Source organism: Hylaeus anthracinus, unplaced genomic scaffold (assembly GCF_026225885.1).
Source record: "Hylaeus anthracinus isolate JK02 unplaced genomic scaffold, UHH_iyHylAnth1.0_haploid 11989, whole genome shotgun sequence".
Taxonomy (NCBI): Eukaryota; Metazoa; Arthropoda; class Insecta; order Hymenoptera; family Colletidae; genus Hylaeus; species Hylaeus anthracinus.
In genome coordinates, this window is record NW_026534337.1 from 7,540,122 (window position 1) to 7,552,240 (window position 12,119).

Consider the following 12,119-nt stretch of genomic DNA (forward strand, 5'->3'; position numbering starts at 1 on the left):
GAAGGTAACTCACAGATTCGTCTTCGTTCGGTCGGCACGAAATCGTGTCGCCAATTTTCATATTAAACGAAGGCCAAGCAAAGGGTGGTGGCAAAGAAGTTAATGGTCCATTAAGTGACCTGTAATAGAAAAACTTTCAGTACAATGCAACCTTATCTAGTGGTCCAAGGCTCGAGATCGCGCCTGTTGTTCGACGCTGGCCAATATGGTGGTAATGTGACACCAGGTTGCGTTACCTCTCTAATCATAAACTCCGACGTATGTAATCTCCGCGCTGAAGAGGATATTAACTTCTAGCGATAAGATCTCCCTGCCGACGAGCGTGGATTCTGCACTACACTGGATGGAAACCATTCGATACTGATTACACCCCCTGCGCTATCGGCGACGGCTAGTTTTCGTTGCGAAACTTCGCTGGCGATTATTTACCCTTAAACGTCAACGAAAGAACTTCCGCGACGAGGATGCCAACCAGCTGTGTACTATAATGCCTTACAATCGATTTAACTGGAGACTGCGAGGTGACGACATGGATGAGCGAAACGTTTATCGAGATAAAAATCCTGGATAAGGAATGACATATGTTAGTGGATAATCGATTCTTCTTTGTTGGGTGAGTAGAAATTAGAACTTGGGGTGTAGAGAATGATATTATATTGCGAAAGAATATATACATTAATTATATGGAAACTCGATCGAGCGATCAGATGGTTGGAGGATAAATTGATCGACTTCACTTTCTGCAAATTAATTAGCTACAAGATGACTCTTCTTTTCTTTCTATCTGAGTTTGCATTGTTACTTCTCTTGCACCTGTAATTAACCCTATTCGTAATAGTAACATGGGTCAAGAGTGGATAGGAAATTTTAATTCGACCCACCTTGGTGAAAATTCTGGGATTTCGGTTCTTAATATTGCCAGTTTATATTACTGGGTCGTTACTACTGGAACACGAGATCGAGCGACGAAGATCCAGGCGATTAAGCCCGCAAACGATCCTGCGAATCGTTTCAGACAGAACACAACTTCCGCCAACCTTGACCTCCTTCCAAATAACACGGAATAAATTTCCATAAGCTGTTTCATCGAGTAGAGCCTGGAATTCCATGGGACATTAAAGGGGCCCATTGTTCCGTCCAATTAGCTCGCATTATCGCGTTCGCGGCAACGTAAAAATAAATGACCCGGCGATTTCATCGAATAATCCAGCAATTTCGTACTGGCGCGACGCTGATCACCTTCGGTATTCCAATGGGTAATTGTCGATGTTTGCATGTTCGGACAAAACTGCATTGTTATTGTTGTTGATATGAAATGTATCGATCGAGCGTACAAATGCAGTGTAATGCAGTGGAATGCATATTAAGTAAGACCTTGAAAATATAACAATTCTAAATGATACAAATTAATAATAAATGAAATCAATATTTTCGATCGTGAATTTAATAAATGTAATATCGAAAAATGAATTCAAACATAAATTTCTATAATTTGAAAATACGAATTCAAATACCATTCGATCCTAATAAGTTTCCGCAGTAATATAGTGTTGTCAGCTACAAAAAATGTATAAATGAAGACTACTTCGAACACCTGTTGCGATTACTACTTTCAAGAGTTCACGTTCAAATGCGTAGTTAAATTACCGATCGTTAGTTGATTCTATAAATTAGAATACCGGAAAAGCCAAGAAACTACATTCATGTTGGACAGGCCAATCTGTGCAGCATCCAGTATTTCTGGCGTCAAATTGTCACAACGTTAACGCACCTCTATTTCCACGATAGGACAACAAACAATTACGCGTGGAAATTACTTGGCATCGATTCGCCAGGTTCCCACAATTTTAATTGGCCCGCTACAATAACGTTAGGCACGACGATTAAACGGCTGTCACGCGTGTCCGCTTGCCCCGATCGTTCCACAATTAATGCAGTCTCTTTCAGGCGTTCTCCTTCCCGGGATCCTTTGTCGGAGTCCTTTTTTTCCTAGGTCATGTGTCGACGAGAGTAGAATTGCCCGTGGCTCGAATGGAATCGTCACGTCGTCAAATGTCAACCCCGAAGTGCGGCCACTCGAGTTACTCGAAAGGGAAATACGAGTCCCAAAGAACAGTGCGGACTTTTTTAGCGTCGTCTATTGCTCCCCAGTGATCAGAAATTTGACTGAACGGACACCGCATGATCCTTGGGGAACTGAAAGCAATGCCAAAACGAGCTCCAAATGTTTTACTTGTGGCCTACTTGCTCGACTTTGAGTAACTTCGGGAATTCCCTGGGCGTTCAGCTTGATAGAGGAAGCCTTTTCTAAACGTGGATTTACGGCGAGGAAGATGGATAGAATTTATGCGCATAATGGATATTATTCGAAGAAAGTTGCGACTGGATAATTTAAGCATCCTCTATATTTACACATTTTTTATTCGAGTTTAACAACTACAGGTAAGAACATAGGTTTCAATTCTTAAATTTTTCATTGAGAAAATGATGTAGGAACGTGTTATTTGTATTTTTGTGAACTTTTGCTGTACGGAGTTTCTGAATAAATGTATTCATCAGACCCGCGTCAGAGTTTCGCAAGCATTTAATTTCCTAACAGGGTTTCTCTGGATAAAGCAATATCGCTAAAAGTTCAATTAATCGAAACGAACGAAACTCGCATGTTTTAAATGAATTCAAATAAACGTAATAAAAATTTGCCTTCCGTGGCTCCTGTTAAGTTTAATCATTCGCATCCACCACAAATTTTCCACCCTTCGAAAGGTTGAAAGGAAATGAGCCAGAGAAAGCGAGTATAAAACTTCGATACAGAGATGGTGGCTCTGCCACAGATGATTTTTTGAATGAAATTTCAAAATTCGCGTAGACTAGCTCCTGTTTGGTGCGTTATTGCTGCAAAGTAGTTAGCCTTCTTAAGGGTGATAACGAGCCGTCGTTGGCGGAGCTTCTCCGTGTATTTTCTACCACCGCCATCCTTCGCTAGTAATCTTCTTACTCGCCAGGGTAAAACACCGCGACGATCGCTCGTAGCCATTGGAATTTAACCGTCTTACGACGAGTCTGCAGGAATTCAGGAACGTTCGCGAAGGAGCTCCCTCTTGTGGAAGAATTCCATAGAGTTATGTACCTAGGAGAAACTACATTCCTTTCATCTGTTTCAATTGTTTACGCAAGACGCTACCTCCCTTTTTATCGATTACCTCGAAACCGATCAAACGGTCGCCCCTAATTCTCTGCTATTCAACAAAATAAAGAAAACGAAAAAAAAAATGAAAGAGAGTGGTTCAATCGCAGTCGCTAGGGTTCACGGATGAACCTCTGCATCTATTATTTCTGTCTCCTTCCTCCCGCACGAGCACTTCCGACAATATGTCCCAGCGCGTATTTACATTTAGATTGAATCCCGTATTTGCCAGGACAACTAAGCAACGTACTAACTTGATCTCCAGCCCGATGAGACCCAGCTACTTTCCCGTGATTCCTTAAATTCGATCTTCCCCTTTCACTGTTCGCGAGGAAACTCGAGAGAGCCGCGGGCTCTTCGAAGGAACCTGTAGATTTTTTTTCAAACCGTTCTGAAGTCATCATATTTTACACGTCGTGTCTTCGAAGTTTTCTTTTTATATATTTGTATATTTGCGCATATTCTCATAGATTCCCTCATTCCATTTGATACAACGCGGTAATAAATATCCGCAACCCACGTGATTGATTTCAAGTCAAGTCTCATCGCTAACAATTTTAATCACTACAGAGTATAAAGTCGTTTCGACGGCAAAACACGATTCCGCCATGATTAAAAAAAGTATTTCCCATCGCGCAGACGCCGAACCCGTTCCTCGATTTCCGTTTTTAATTCAATTTCGAGCGTTCGAGAAGCATTAAAGGAGAAGAGAAAAAAAATACTGCACACAGTGGAGAAAGAGAGGTACGTACCTTTGATGATTACTTCGACCTTTACCTTCTTTATGTTCGAACAGGGTAGTCGAGCAATAACGATACGGGAGCGTATGGAGTAGTTCGTGTGACGGGTTGAAGGTGAAAGGGATGAGAAGCCTTGAAAATGGACGACGGTCTGCCGGAGGGTTGCTTTTTTCGGGGTTGGTTGCGGTTTCGAGACTAAAAACCAGACACGCTCAACGTATAACCATCTAGACAGTTTTTTTTTTATTTTCAATGCGCGACGGTTCGCGTTATAAATGGGTCACAATATGAGTCCAGCGTGCTCGTTTACGATCGTTCTTTCCTCCCTCGCAACGGAATGTAATAACGAACCTACGGATGGACACAGTTAGCGGATTCCACGATGACGCGAGTATCAACGTTGCACATTCGATATAGAAATTCATGGGTGAAGAAACTATCCAAGATATTCGAGAAACAATGGACAATAAATTTGTATCCATCGTTTGACATTCTTTTCGATTATACTTGTACAGTTTTTCAGTTTGCTGTGTTTACCTAATTCGGAACCAGCTTTTTCTTTTAACCAAAAATGTACTTGCTTTAGGTGAGCTTTGCTTCCTTGCGCTACTTCAATCCGAAATCGTCCTCACCATTGAGAGTTACAAACACTTCTTCTTATTACGCCCATCTAAAATACCCTCGACACTATGTACTTAAACATCATAAAAAAAAATATTTTTTACCTCGTTAAACCACGTAAAATGAACAAAAAAATCCAGAAACTCGTTGGATGCACTCTTCATACAAAATAAATTTCTCAAAACTGTTTACTCTTCGGCCAAAAGATACAACCCCCGGAATAATCCAGCGTGTCAACATAAATGGTATATGCGGGAAGATTCTATCGCTTCAGTCTCTGATTAACGGGCGAGGCGGGGGTGGTGGTGTGCAGGCGCTGGCACAGAAACAGGTTCTCCCGTTCGAAGGTAATTTAATTTAACAAAACATATCACGCGATAAGCCCCCGCATTGTACCGAGTTGCACGGAGTCCGTGTCGCCTGTTTCGTGCAGATAATACGCTGCAATTCGAATTTATTTTTAACAGGCGTCGCTCGTGGGACATCCATCGACGAGACAGTGACTAAAAGTTGACCCATTGTCAAACCGCTTTTTCATCCAGGAATATTTTGTCAGTTGACAGCTTGACAGCTCTTTTCTCCCCTTTGACCGATAGTTTCGCGAAAATCGACCAGCAGTCCAATTAAGAGATGAAAGGTAATAAACGGAATATTCCAAAATAAACTCTATTTTCACAGTGATACGTGTGATTAAAATAAATAAATTTCAAATCGAATTTTACCAAAGGCCAGAGCTAAAGCTCTGTTCATTCATCCAAATACAGAACACCGACACGAAACATCTTCGGTCATAAAAAGTTACTACTTTCTAAAACAAAATACATAATAAAAGAAAGAATAGAAATCGTTTGTGCACTAATTAAAATAGAATAGCCCACTCACCGTTTGCCCTTTGAAAGGGTATTTTATCCAACTTTGATTAAATGGACGGTAATCGTTCAGCGATTCCCGAGCGTGTTGCACTGGAATTGTGCAACAACAGGGCGAGGAGCAACCGTGGCGTCGGATCGATGGGTTTAAAGAATTCTTGGGAGACGAATTGCGCGCATCCCTTTCGCTTGTTGCGCGACCACCGACTACATGTTTCGACTTCAGAACACGTTCCAGGAGATCGTTTTGCACGCTCGAGTCGTGGCATGTTGCCGCGACATTACCCTCGATGTAAGTGCACGTTACAACGACGTGTAACACGGGTAGGAGTTGTTATCGATATACGACCAGGTATTAAAGCGATATGGTACGGTTGCACGAGTTGTTGCCAAGAGGGTTGCTCCGAAATCTTTAGCCTGGCAGCGGGAAGTCGAAGGAGATCTGGAAATGCTTTCTCGAACGCAAGCTGTCTCATGATTCTATGTATTCTTGTGATTGAAATTAGGAAATTATTTATGGAGATGATCGAGGATTGAAAATAGTATAGAAATTTATTTTCATTTAAAGGCGGAGTTCGATAAAGTGCTCATAATGTTTTTATTTATTTTGTGAGTTCGCTATGAACCTATTTTATTAGGATTAATTTAGGGTAGAAAATGAAATAGAATGAAGTTTTTTACCGATAGAAGAGTTCCTCGGGATGACTCTAATAGAATAATTAAGTGTAGACAGTAAAATAGAATAAAATCTACCTTTGGAGTTCTTTTTGAATTTTTCCAGTAAAACTTATCTATTATTATATCTCTTAAAAACTATTGGGATAAGGTGGGGGCCAAGAAATACAAGATTTACGTTAGAAGTATTCACTATAATGTTGACAGACGTACTGACGAGGAAAACATTTAGAACGAAAATGTAAAATTATGCGGCCTTTGAAGGCACGCAACGTTACAACAAATATCATTCTCTGAAGCCGCCGTTTCGGCGTGTACATAAACTCAACGATACCTTCGTCAAATGGGCGCCAATACTCTCGTCAAGCATCGAGTGGGTGTCGATTAGGGCTTGGAGTGTTCGAATATCTTACAGGCGTTCGAATACTACGAATTAATTTCGAATATTCGAATAATCGAGTGTCATTAATCTAACGCTATTATTTGACACGTTGGCTGCCAAGCTAGAACTCGTGAAAATTTGTACAAACATAAAATTGCGTCTCGAGACTCTTGAAGATTAGGTAATTTAACATTTGTCGGAACATCTAATTTCTTAAACCTGTACAATTCACGAATTCTATCCAGATTTAATTTCATTAGCATCTCACATTCGGAATTAATTTTTGTAGTCCCTTAATAAAAAGTCTCGTCACCTATTTTTGGGTGAGATGGCGTCCAACGTGTCAAATGAAAAATCATTCGTATACGTGTATTATTTGAATCATACCGTGTCGATTATCTGCACGCACGCAAACTCATACAAATACAATTGCACATAGACATATACAAACACAATTCGTTTGTGTCTTACATTAGTATACAGTGGGGCACAATATCGTGCGTGGTCGTTTGAATTCTTATCACAATAAAAATGATGTGCAACATGTTGTTCATAAGGTATCTCTAATAAAAAGACTAATTTTCAAAAACAACGAAAGATTTGAAGAACTTGTGTCATTCAAAGAAAGAAAATGATCCTGTGAAACTCGATCACAAATATCTACATACTTGGTCGTCAGTGCACAAGATACTCGAACACTCAGATATTCGAACAGTACTCGAAAAGCATTCGAATCGTATAGAATGTTTCAGTCACCGAACATTCGAAAACAGGAAAGACTCCAAGTCCTCAGCCCTGATCTCGATGCTTTCCTAGAAGTGTCAAATACGTGTTCAGTTTAACACTTTTCGATGCTAGATCTACCAGGTTGGCGTCGATTATGTTGATTCGGTATCATTCCCATTCGCCGTTGGTAATTCGAGAAGCATTGATTGGACCCACGAAAGAAGTCTTCGTCGTAGATGCAGGTGACGTCAAAACGCGTCCACGGCGTATGTGTTTCTGTCGTCCTGCTAGGTCCAAATAAAAATAAAGTCGAATCCTTTGGGCGTGTCGATCGATCCTATCTTCTTTTTCCATCGTCGAGACAACGTTTAGCTCCGTTTCCATGTTTACGGTCGTCGAATCGAGCTGCCCTCGGGAGACGGAGAGTCGACCAACGTCGATTTTCCCCACGGATCGCGGGGACACATTAACTTCGCTAATAAATTTGGAAACGTCAAATGGTATTACCACAATCAAAGACTGAATAAACAAATACGTGCGTCGTGTCCACTCGAATGGCCTCGCGAGATACACTGAGGCGGGATTATGCTCGTAAACAGTGTTTTCCAAACGTGGAGGACACCAAGAAAAATGTTTAATATATCTAGATTTTCTGTTGCGTTTGACATATCGTGTTCTTTAATTGCAAACAGTATCTAATTCCGATACTCTTCGGCTTCCAATTCATATTCTCAATTCGATTTTGTCCGTGTTTGTCTACTTGATCTTTACTCAATTGTTCATTCGTTTCTCGAATGAAGGTATTTTTCATACTAACGAAAACAATTTAATTTTGAACGAATTGAAACATCTTTCTAATTTCTATATACTTCTGGCATAGAAATTATGGCTTCATTTCAGCGCGGCGCCTCTCAGAAGTTTGAAAAGCACTGTTCGAAAAGATGTCGGGCGAACTCACGCTGGATCGTCGCCGGTGATCGCGTCGATCGATTGCTGCAAGTCGAATTCGAATCCGTGTCGTTCGTTACCTCTATCTGTCGTTCGAGTCGTTCGAAGCCATTCGTTTTACGCAGCTGCTCCTTCATTTTTTTCGTACAATTATACAGTAAACGGAAAGGAAGAGGAGGTCAACGTGTACTGTTGTCCTCCATGAGGCGAGGAAAATCAATAGCTCGGCGATGTCTAGTAATCGCAAAGTACTATGACACAGCTACAGCAGGACTTGAGAGTAACTGGCGTGTCTCGAAAATATAACGATATACGTTCAGATTGTAATAATTAGAATAAGGCAAAGAGTTTCGATATAACAGAAGCCTTAGGGAGAAAGCTCGAATAGTTATTCCTCGTTTCATTTTAAATAAAATATGTTTAGTTATGGATCAGGAGGTGTTTTGGTGTCATCGATACGTTTGTGTTTGAAATTGATACCCTGGTATAGAATTTATGGTAGAATATAGAATTTCTCGAAGCTAAATTTCGAGCTTCGTCTTTCAGCATGTTTCAAGGTCCCGCTGTATCTGTTTTTCTCGTTTCACGCTTGTATTAATCGGACGGCCCAATTAACAGTTGCGTCGGATGGAGATACATTTTCTACGAACGCGTCACGTAGCAGTGACTCTCGTTCCTTAAGGTACCCTTTTCGATGTCGGTTTCGCGCACGATCTATCTCTCCTGTCACTCTGCACACAGACGATCGTGAGGAATGGTGCAAATAGTATAGAAAAATGTAATCGATGTTTACGATGGTTGGATCCGCTCCGCAACTAGCGCTGGGAATCTTTACCTCTCATCAGAGATGGGCAAAATGTTATTTGAACCACCACGATGTTATTTAATGGCATTTAACGCTAATGGAACCAATAAAATGCCTGATTAAAGTACTATTCAAGTAATTTATTCTGAAAATACCTATTAAAAATATTATTTCATCGGTGTCATTGCAAGACATCTGAAATAATTTCAATACATATGTAATTCCAACTCATACCTATCTTGAATTTTAAAAACATATTTTATATCGTAACACGTTGCCTGCCAAACGAATATTCTTGAAAATTTCTGCTACGATTAAATATTATTTAGACTATCGGAGTCTAGCTAATGAAACATTTATCGTGGTATTTAGTTTTGTAATTACATCAAAATTCAAGAACTTCATTTAGATTCATCTCCTGTGACGTCTAACTTTCAGAATTAATTTTTCTAGTTCTTGAATGAAAATCACGGTCACCCATATATGGGTGACATGGCGATCAACGTGGCGATCCTGTATTCCTAGGCACGATTCCCATCGCTACTTCCGGATGGAAGGAAACACTCGAACGTATTACGACGGTGAATGTTACGTTAAACCCTTGACCACGGTTCATAGGGCGTGCAAATAATTCTAAACACTACTGAATTGGATACGACATGACTAAACATTAGCGCATTTCTAAACCTAACCGAAAAACGTAACGCTACGCATGAAACACATGCATGTAAATATACAATATATACGTATTATATGTACGCGTACACTTACGAGTCTGATTAACCGTACAACCGATGATCATCGGATTAATTAACTGATCCGAAAGTTGCGCATTGAAAGTAACGAACAAACGAAAGCTTGCGATAATATAAGTGGCCACTCCCGCCGTTGCACTTTGTTTAATTAAATATATATGTCTGACGCTATCAAACCATTCAGTATAAAAATAAATAAGCTCTCTATTCTATATAAATCCAACGACACGTTAACATTAGATATATCAACAGAATATCTTAATCCTTACGTGCTAGGGATGAGAAGAGTCCAGAGAGGGAAACAGCATTCATCGAGGACATCGCAAAATATTAGTCGATTAAACGTAAAGGGAATACTTCTTTGGTAGCGAGAGCATTAAAATAGAAATGACTTTATCGAAGATTTCAGGACACGAAGGAATTCTATAAATAATTACATTTCACAGCTTCGGACTAAAATTTCTATCGAATAAATAGAGCATAGGTTGTTCACCTAGTAATTCTCCGAAATTTTTATTTGGATAAGGTATTTGTCCAATCTCCGGAGACAAATTCGATTTCCCTCTTTCGACTCGTATAGACATCTATGTATACATGTATATTACACTCACAATATAGTGATCCAATAGTTGGTGGCGATGGCCAGCGGGCCGTTCGGAACCGTGGAAACGTTAAATCAAATCGGGAATGAATTTGGTCGGTTAATTTGATGTTTGTCGTCGCGCAACGTTTTAATTGAAATTTCAGATACCCCCGCCTCCCCCGATATCTCGTATCCGGTGGCACGTTCGCGACACAAAAATATTTCACCGCATATCGTCGCTCTGAGAGGATATCGGGATGCCGGAATTATTTGCTGCTGTCGATTCCACGCGGTTAGCAAAATGGCGAGACCCCGATTGAAACGTCCGTCGAATCCTCGTTCGTTCATTTCACTTTAATCGTTGCACGTGGGCTGCCTATGGGTCAGTGATTTCCAAAGTGTTTTCATTAGCGTTTAAATATATAGTTAGAGATTAAAGAAGGTTCCTCAGATCTTTATTTATTCTAAGGAATAAATAATTATGGACTGTCTTGGACCTCTTCCAAAAAAACTTTTCACTTATTTTGGGAAAAAAATAGTGTATACATTTGAATATTATATCGTTATATCAACTTCAACACGTTATTTGATATTTGGGATACAATAATACAATTCCACATTTAGAGTACAGTCGTTCTTTGTTTCTTTTGGAGCGCCTCGAACACCACCGCTTTAGTATGCTTTGTGAAATTTTTATCCCCCGGCTCGGGTGACTGTTTCAGTCAAATAAATCGAGTTAAACAAGAAAGAAAGAGAACGGGATGCGAAGAGACAGAGGGAGGTACGCGGGATAATCGTAAAGCTAGGAAAATCTGGTCCAATATTTTGATCGAGTAAACAACGTTTCCACGATTCCTCGCTAATATTCTCCATTAAATTGACAGGCGTATATGCAACCCGTTGATATTCGCTCCGGCGCATCGGTTCGCGCGTACATGTATTCATGGCGTACACGCGCCCCTGTGTATAAAGTAGTTAACCCAAATAAGTAGTTAACCCCTTTGTGTCCACCGTATCGTTTTTTACACAACGCGAGATTTCTACGATTTACATTATTTTCCAAAGTGTCCATTTGTATGCAATCGTTGATAAAATTGTCAGAGGTGCTGCGAAACAACAGGCTTTTTGAGTAGCGTACTATCGAATAACTATCCAATATATAGTTCTGGCAAGCTCTAAATTCTAATCGGAGGTACGCATTTTATTTAAAATTTATATTGCTTCCTTCGAACGGAGGGAATTCGTTTCTTGCGAGTGTCTCGAATGATTTAATCACCGATTAAAATATATTTTTTGAAACTAAGATTATTTCATTTGAAACCACGTCGAGTAATTTATAAAGATGGAGGATATATAACAAATTTTTAATTTAATTTCATTCGTTAAGCGTAGTGGATTTGCAAGAATGTCGGTGCAATTTGCCACGAATTGGAACAATGTGCGTACAACAAAAGGAAATAGCGTTAGTTGAGTTCAGGCGTGGGCACGAAGGGGTTAATCGACGCGCGGGTGCAGTGAAACAGCCCGAAGCTGAGAACTTGAGTGCACGCAGCTACCATAATTAACGCAGCTGCCGGAATTGTACGTTTCGTTGATCCTTCGACGCGATTATCAGCTAAACAGGGATACACCGATGTCGACATACCGCGCGCGGACAGACTTTGAAATGTTCGCTATTAACTCATTGCAGCATGCTTGGCCACACAGAAAATTTCCATTTGCGCCTAATAATCGATTAGTGTAAAGAAATGTACAATAAGAAATATGTCATCTGAACGAAGTACATTTTTCTTGAATATCAAACCTCAAGAATTTAAAAAATACTTAGTAA